We start from the raw sequence: 6,000 nt of genomic DNA, 5'->3' as shown, positions 1-6,000 counted from the left end.
AAAAACGATTGAGCAGATAAATTCTGTAATAAACGGCGACGTGGATTCTTTACTCCCATGAAACATTGAAGTGAATAATTTGGAAAGTTTTATATGGGATCCATGCGTTTTAGTTTTTTAGCCCTTCTAAGAGACAACCGAAAAAGATTGCTTCTTGAGAACTTTAAAAAACTCTCGGTAGTCCAATGCTACTATAATTAAATGTAGTTATGTTTATTTTTCTAGTATTTTTTGTTAAATGCCTTTTCTTTGCCTTTTTAATTGTTTTGTTTTGCCTTTTTTTAGTTTTGTAGGTCAACAAAAGTCTAGCTCTGATCATAACTTAAAATTTTCTAAATTCACATTCAAGTATCATAGTTTGTGGTAGGCACTCATATAATTTGTCATGAGTTGCAAAGATGCACGAGTCTATGCAAGTAGCACAATATTGTCAGAAAACAGCAGTACATTGTTAGCTTTTCCGTCGAATTCTATACCATAAGGGAGGCATTGGACGAGATCTTCTATTAAAAGAGCCATGATCGAAGAACTTAGTGTACATGCTTGTCGAACTCCTGTCCATGTGTGAAATTAAACTTACATCTTTTTCCCATTTCATATCGCTGACTTTGTACTGCTATATAGATAATAAATTTATTATCTGTGCTTATAGGAAGAATTAATGAAAGATATGCTCCTATAATTTCCCCGACCTTCTGTATTTTCTTTTTTGTAGATGAATAGAAAATTCTGTGAAATATTGGAGAATCTATCCCTCTTTTATTTACCTTATTAAATATTGTTAAAAGGTTACTCATAAGTTCTTGAGGTCCATTAGTTTTCCGATCCTGCTGCTTCATTATATTTAAACCTTAGAGCTCGTTGATCTTATCATAAGTGAAAGCCGGAGTCCCCTGCGGCTCCTTTAAGTGAGATTGGCAGCACTGCTGAAATTTAGGTCATAGACAATACATTTTCTCGATCTCAATCTCAGCACCTTAAAAATGGGTATAGTTTGCTGAACTTATCGAATGTGGAAGAAAGTTATTAGGAGCTCCTTGATTTTAAAATACATAGGTGCTACTTAAAATTGTTCAAGATTATAAATAGTATCCAACCTTATTTGCTTAATTAAATGGCCCCAATTGAAGTACGCATATATCACACTTTCAAGTTTATTACTCAGCCCGTAACTAAGAAAATACCTTAAGAAAATTGTTTCTTTTAGACCACAAAGGTTGATCAATTTTAAAATTATTAATTTCTTAAAGATTGACAATGAAGGGGGATAATTTTTTTTTTAAATTAATGACTCTCAAGTTAAAGTCGACAATTCTTCCCTAAATTTACAACCTTAAGTGTTTTATCAATGCTTTCTCCTTATCTAAGGTTAATCTTCAAATGGGGTTGAGTACTTATAATGCTCTGGATTTTAAACAAGATTAAATATCTATCTATATTTAAATAAATAACCTACCTGCATGAAGTTGTTTTGTAAAAAGTCAGAAACCATAAAATTTTAATCTGTGTGAAAAATAAACTTTGTTTTGAAAACTTTTGACAATGACGTGATTAAATACAAATAGGTAACTATTTTAAACAAGATCCAAAACTATTTGGGTGGACTTTTAACTTCCTACATACATAATTTACTATCTCTCGACTAACCCCTCAAAAAAATCGGAAAAAATTCAAAACATCAGAAATACAAAAATGCTAAAAATTACTCTTTTAAGTCTCTATCGTAATCCTTCAGCAACACTTTCATCAAGAATAAAACCAAAGTATCTAACTACCTACGAAGAACAAAAAATCTATCTATTTCTATTTTAAAAACGGTATTTACAAGTTTCCTTCTAAACTTTTCGAACTTGTGTGACTGACACCACCGAACAGCAAATAGAACTTATTCAACTCACAAACTTACTGGAAACTGGATGCTGCTAAGAGAAGAACTCTCGCCTTGTTAAAATCTGCAAATCTTTCTCTCTCTCTCTCTGGAGCTTCCATATTTCTGTAGGAATATCTATCTATCTTAATCTACAGCTACAAAAGAACCCAAATGATGTAACAAGTGTGCTGTTAATTGGAAAGTTGCTCTGATTAAAGCTTTTTAACATTACTTCCATAGCTTATTCCAGTGAGTAAATAAAAGTTGCATAGTCTGCAAAAGCAGCTTTGGAATTGTATCTAATGGAAATTAATGGAAAGATTGGATTGGAAAGAAAAGACTTGTTGTTTTAATGGAACTTGTATGAACTTCATATACAACTTGAGAGAGAACATGATGTAAGTCTTGGAATTGGTTGTGTTTTGGTAATACAAAACTATAGCCAGCTGCTGGTGCTACTAACTGATTCTAGATACGAGCACAAGGTACTCCACTCGGCACTCAGCTCAGCACTCAGGTGAGATTACTTTGTTAGGAGAGGTGGAATATGCACCCGATCCAACTCGAACCAACCAACCGACCGACCAAATCCAGAGAATAAACGACGACGGCTAACGTAACGACGACAGCGATGTAAACGTAACACAAACAAACAAAAAACGACACAACGGTGTGTAAGAAATAAGATATAATAAAAAGATACAGTAGACGGGGTGCCGCACCAATTGAGCCCAGGCATGGACAACAGTTGATTTTTACGGCTCGTCATGTTCGGTTGTCGTTGAATATTGTAGCTCCCTCTATCGCTAAGTCAAACTTAAAAACACACACACAAAAACAAAACAGTTTTTATTGTTTTATTCTCTGTTTCTTGAGTTTGAACCAAAGAAAAAGAAAAATCCGACAGATACGTTTTCGTGGTAAAAAAGTTAAAAAAAAGAAAAACCTTCTATACGAGATCCCGGGAATTAGATTATGGTCCTTGGGACTACGAAACGAACGAGAGTGCAACTTCGACTTCTTTTCGGTTGTCCAAATTAACGCCTAGGTAAAGTCAAGTCAAATGGAAACGTAACGAGTGTTGTTTTCTCACCCAAAGAACCCACCATCATCATCAGAAACAGAAGATACAAAGATACGCAATAAAGATACAAAATATTCACAACAAGCAACTGGTAAAATAGCAAAAACACAGTCGTGCCATATTTGGGCATCTATCGTTCGGATTTTTGTAGATACTTTTTTTGGTTTGGTTTTTGAAAATGCAACACAACTTCCAGAAGAGTCAGGGCTCCCAGACCCAGTCCCATCCCATCCCAGCAGTTCTTGTTTTCCCTCTGTTGATATAGCTCAGGAGGCTTTTGCTGGCTTTGGGGTTCCATCAGCATCTATCTGACTCTTGTTGGATACTATATAGGATGACAAGAAGGAGATGTTTGTACCGAGATACGCTCTCCGAGGATTTGTGATGGCGATGATGGGATGTTTAGACTGGGGATAGTGCATCTCTTATTATTCTTCTTCTTCTTCCTATCTACTACTGAGCCAAGTCAAGTTGATGAGGATGATAATGACGACTGACGATAGCATGAGGATGGCAATGGACAGAATGAAGTAACGATGAAGACGGACATCGAGAATGGATGGTGATCGGAACTGGAGGATGCTGATGATGCCTGTGATTCTGTGATGTTTGATGCTTTTTCGAGATATAAATGTTTGGGCTACCGTTTTTGCTATTTATCCTGTTGCTTTGATGTTGTTTGTCATTGGATTTTGTACTTTTTGTTTTCATTCTGGATTTTTTATTGCACTTTCTGTCGATGGTTTTTGAGTGGGTTTTCGTGGTACGAAAATAAAATTTCTAAGCCCTTTGTTATACCTTTACATCTGCAGGGGAATTATTTGTTGCAATTTTAGGTGTGTGGGATTGCTGATGATTCTTATCCTCGTTGATCACTATTTTTAGTTTAGATAAATACCTTGACAAAAAAATATCATCATCGGTAACAGAATTTAGAAAAACCTAACCTACCGTGAGTGTCGTCCCGCGTCGTGTGTCGTGTCATGTTACCTATTTTTGTATCTTTTTTACTGTCGTCGGACAATGAAATCTGATTCCGATGATACCTATTCACTTTGGTCAATTAGAAGATAAATTTATTCATCAAAACGTGTTTTATCCCTCTTGTATCTACATATCCATATAATTTATCTTGTCTTCTTTTTTAGGAGTTTTTTTGTGAGATGTGATTAAGCCCAATTTGATTATAAAGAGTACCCTCATCTATACCTGTGGTGTTTCTTTTTTGTTGTGTGAATTAAAAATATGTTTTCAAAAATGAAAACAAAAATTAGAAAAAAGTGTATACCTACCTAATCATTAAAAAACCCTCAAATAAATACCTACCATTTTTGTCAAAAAGGTGATTTTGTCATCTCGTGAATTGTGTGTACCTACTCCCTACTCAGTACTCACCCTCTTTTATATAATTCACGGTTACTTTGGAGGTGACGGTGAATGCGAAGGAGACTGTGACGCCGACTGTGAAGGTGACTGTGACGGTGACAAAAGATAGTTAAAGTCACGGAAGCTAAATTTAAAAAAATAAATGTAAAATTTTACCCACGATAACAATAAAATTTTATGATCCAATTGTGTATTTCAGTTTCTTTCGACGCGAGACGCGAAAAAAAACAGCTTACCATCAGCGGTTTTGCATCAGTTCGAATTTAATACCTAACATTAAGCTGTATATATTTTGAGACAACACAAATTGATATTTAAAAAACAAACTAAACAATTGACATTTAAAATATATGTACATAGATATGCACAACAGAAAAATAGCCTAATCGAGGAGAAAGGCAAAAAGTTTAATAAAAAGTAATCTCTCCCATGGAATAAATAAAAGTTGAACGTTTTGTATTGTTATTTTGTTTTTTCGTTCCTGGTCTCGAAAGGTTATTATGGGGGCTGTTGTTTAAGTCCATAGCTTGCTATAACATCAATTATTATTATTATTGTTGGATTAAAGGTAAATCTTCTTTCAAAGTCACATTACTTAACATCTAAGAGACTGTGTGTGTTTATCTTTACTCGAAAGTGCTTCAGAGAAGTGCAGTGTTTTGTGCGGGTTGTTTGTTTGTTTGTTTGAAAAGATTTTTTGTTTTCTAAAAATGTCTCCTATCCTTGGATGGAATGAAAAAAAAGTTTACATTTTTTTATTATTCTTGAAAATTTAATGACAAGTGAAACACCATAATACCTACTTAACTATTGCTTAGAAAAGAAAACGAAATTGTTTTTCCATTTCTTGTTTGTTTGCTTGTTTGTTTGTTTGTACTTTTATCTCGAAAAAAAAGATTCTTTCTTTTTTGTGGAATTTTGGATGGAGTACTGATTATTATGGACTTTTCTTCAAATAGTACCTGTTTATTATATATGTACGTAGGATAATTGCTTTTATATGGAATGTCGATTAAGGTGAGTTTTTGTTTGTTTTAAGGTAATTTTACAATTAGAAAAATATGGACGGCTGGGAAGGTTACACTATCAGTCCATTTATCTCTTTGAAAATAAGAAGGTAAATCATTTTCTTTAATAATTAAAAAGGGATAGTGAGGTTGTTAGATTGAATCAAGTAAGAATTAAGACTCAACAAGATTCCCATACATTTTTACTATTTGCTTGTGAGTAAACTCTTGCTTTCATCGGAGATAGGCTTAAATCTTTTTTCTACGTCTTGAAAACAATTTTTGATTTTGTTTTACTTTAATTCAGTTTTCTGGTAAGCTTGTAAATTTTAAGACATTCCTGCCAATTTCTTGACGAAGTACTAAAAATATTAAAAATTCTATCTAGTAATTATCGGTTTATCTTTGGAACTGCATTTTAAAAATATTTAGAACTCGAGCATTTCTTCGCATCTAATCATATTTGAAGAACTCGATTTAAATCCATTTATGAGCTCTAGGAATTTTAGATCTCGGATAAATGGAACTAAGTTCTCACATGATTTTTTTATTTTTATAGCACGCTGTTGTTAGTTCTGACTCAAAATTGTGACATTTTACGAACAAAATGAAGAACATCTGTCAATCTTCTTTGGATTTAGGATTTGGTTTTG

At 33.6% G+C, this 6,000-nt stretch overlaps 1 protein-coding gene across 4 annotated transcripts in view; it reads left to right on the top strand.

Annotated features, from left to right (window-relative positions):
• Positions 1 to 2,594: 2,594 nt before the first annotated feature.
• The window catches only part of LOC129938445 (uncharacterized), a 180,540-nt gene continuing 177,134 nt past the window's right edge, over positions 2,595 to 6,000 (top strand). For 2 of the 4 annotated variants that reach the window (XM_056046006.1, XM_056046005.1), the window contains exons 1-2: positions 2,595 to 2,918; positions 4,103 to 5,357. The gene's annotated coding sequence lies outside the window, so the exon portion shown is untranslated. The remainder of the gene's footprint in view (positions 2,919 to 4,102; positions 5,358 to 6,000) is intronic. The other 2 variants (XM_056046007.1, XM_056046008.1) reach the window with 2 other exon arrangements.

The sequence above is a fragment of the Eupeodes corollae genome, chromosome 1 (assembly GCF_945859685.1).
Source record: "Eupeodes corollae chromosome 1, idEupCoro1.1, whole genome shotgun sequence".
Classification (NCBI taxonomy): domain Eukaryota; kingdom Metazoa; phylum Arthropoda; class Insecta; order Diptera; family Syrphidae; genus Eupeodes; species Eupeodes corollae.
Note: the sequence above shows the minus strand (reverse complement) of the source record. Positions and strands in the feature narration are given on the sequence as shown.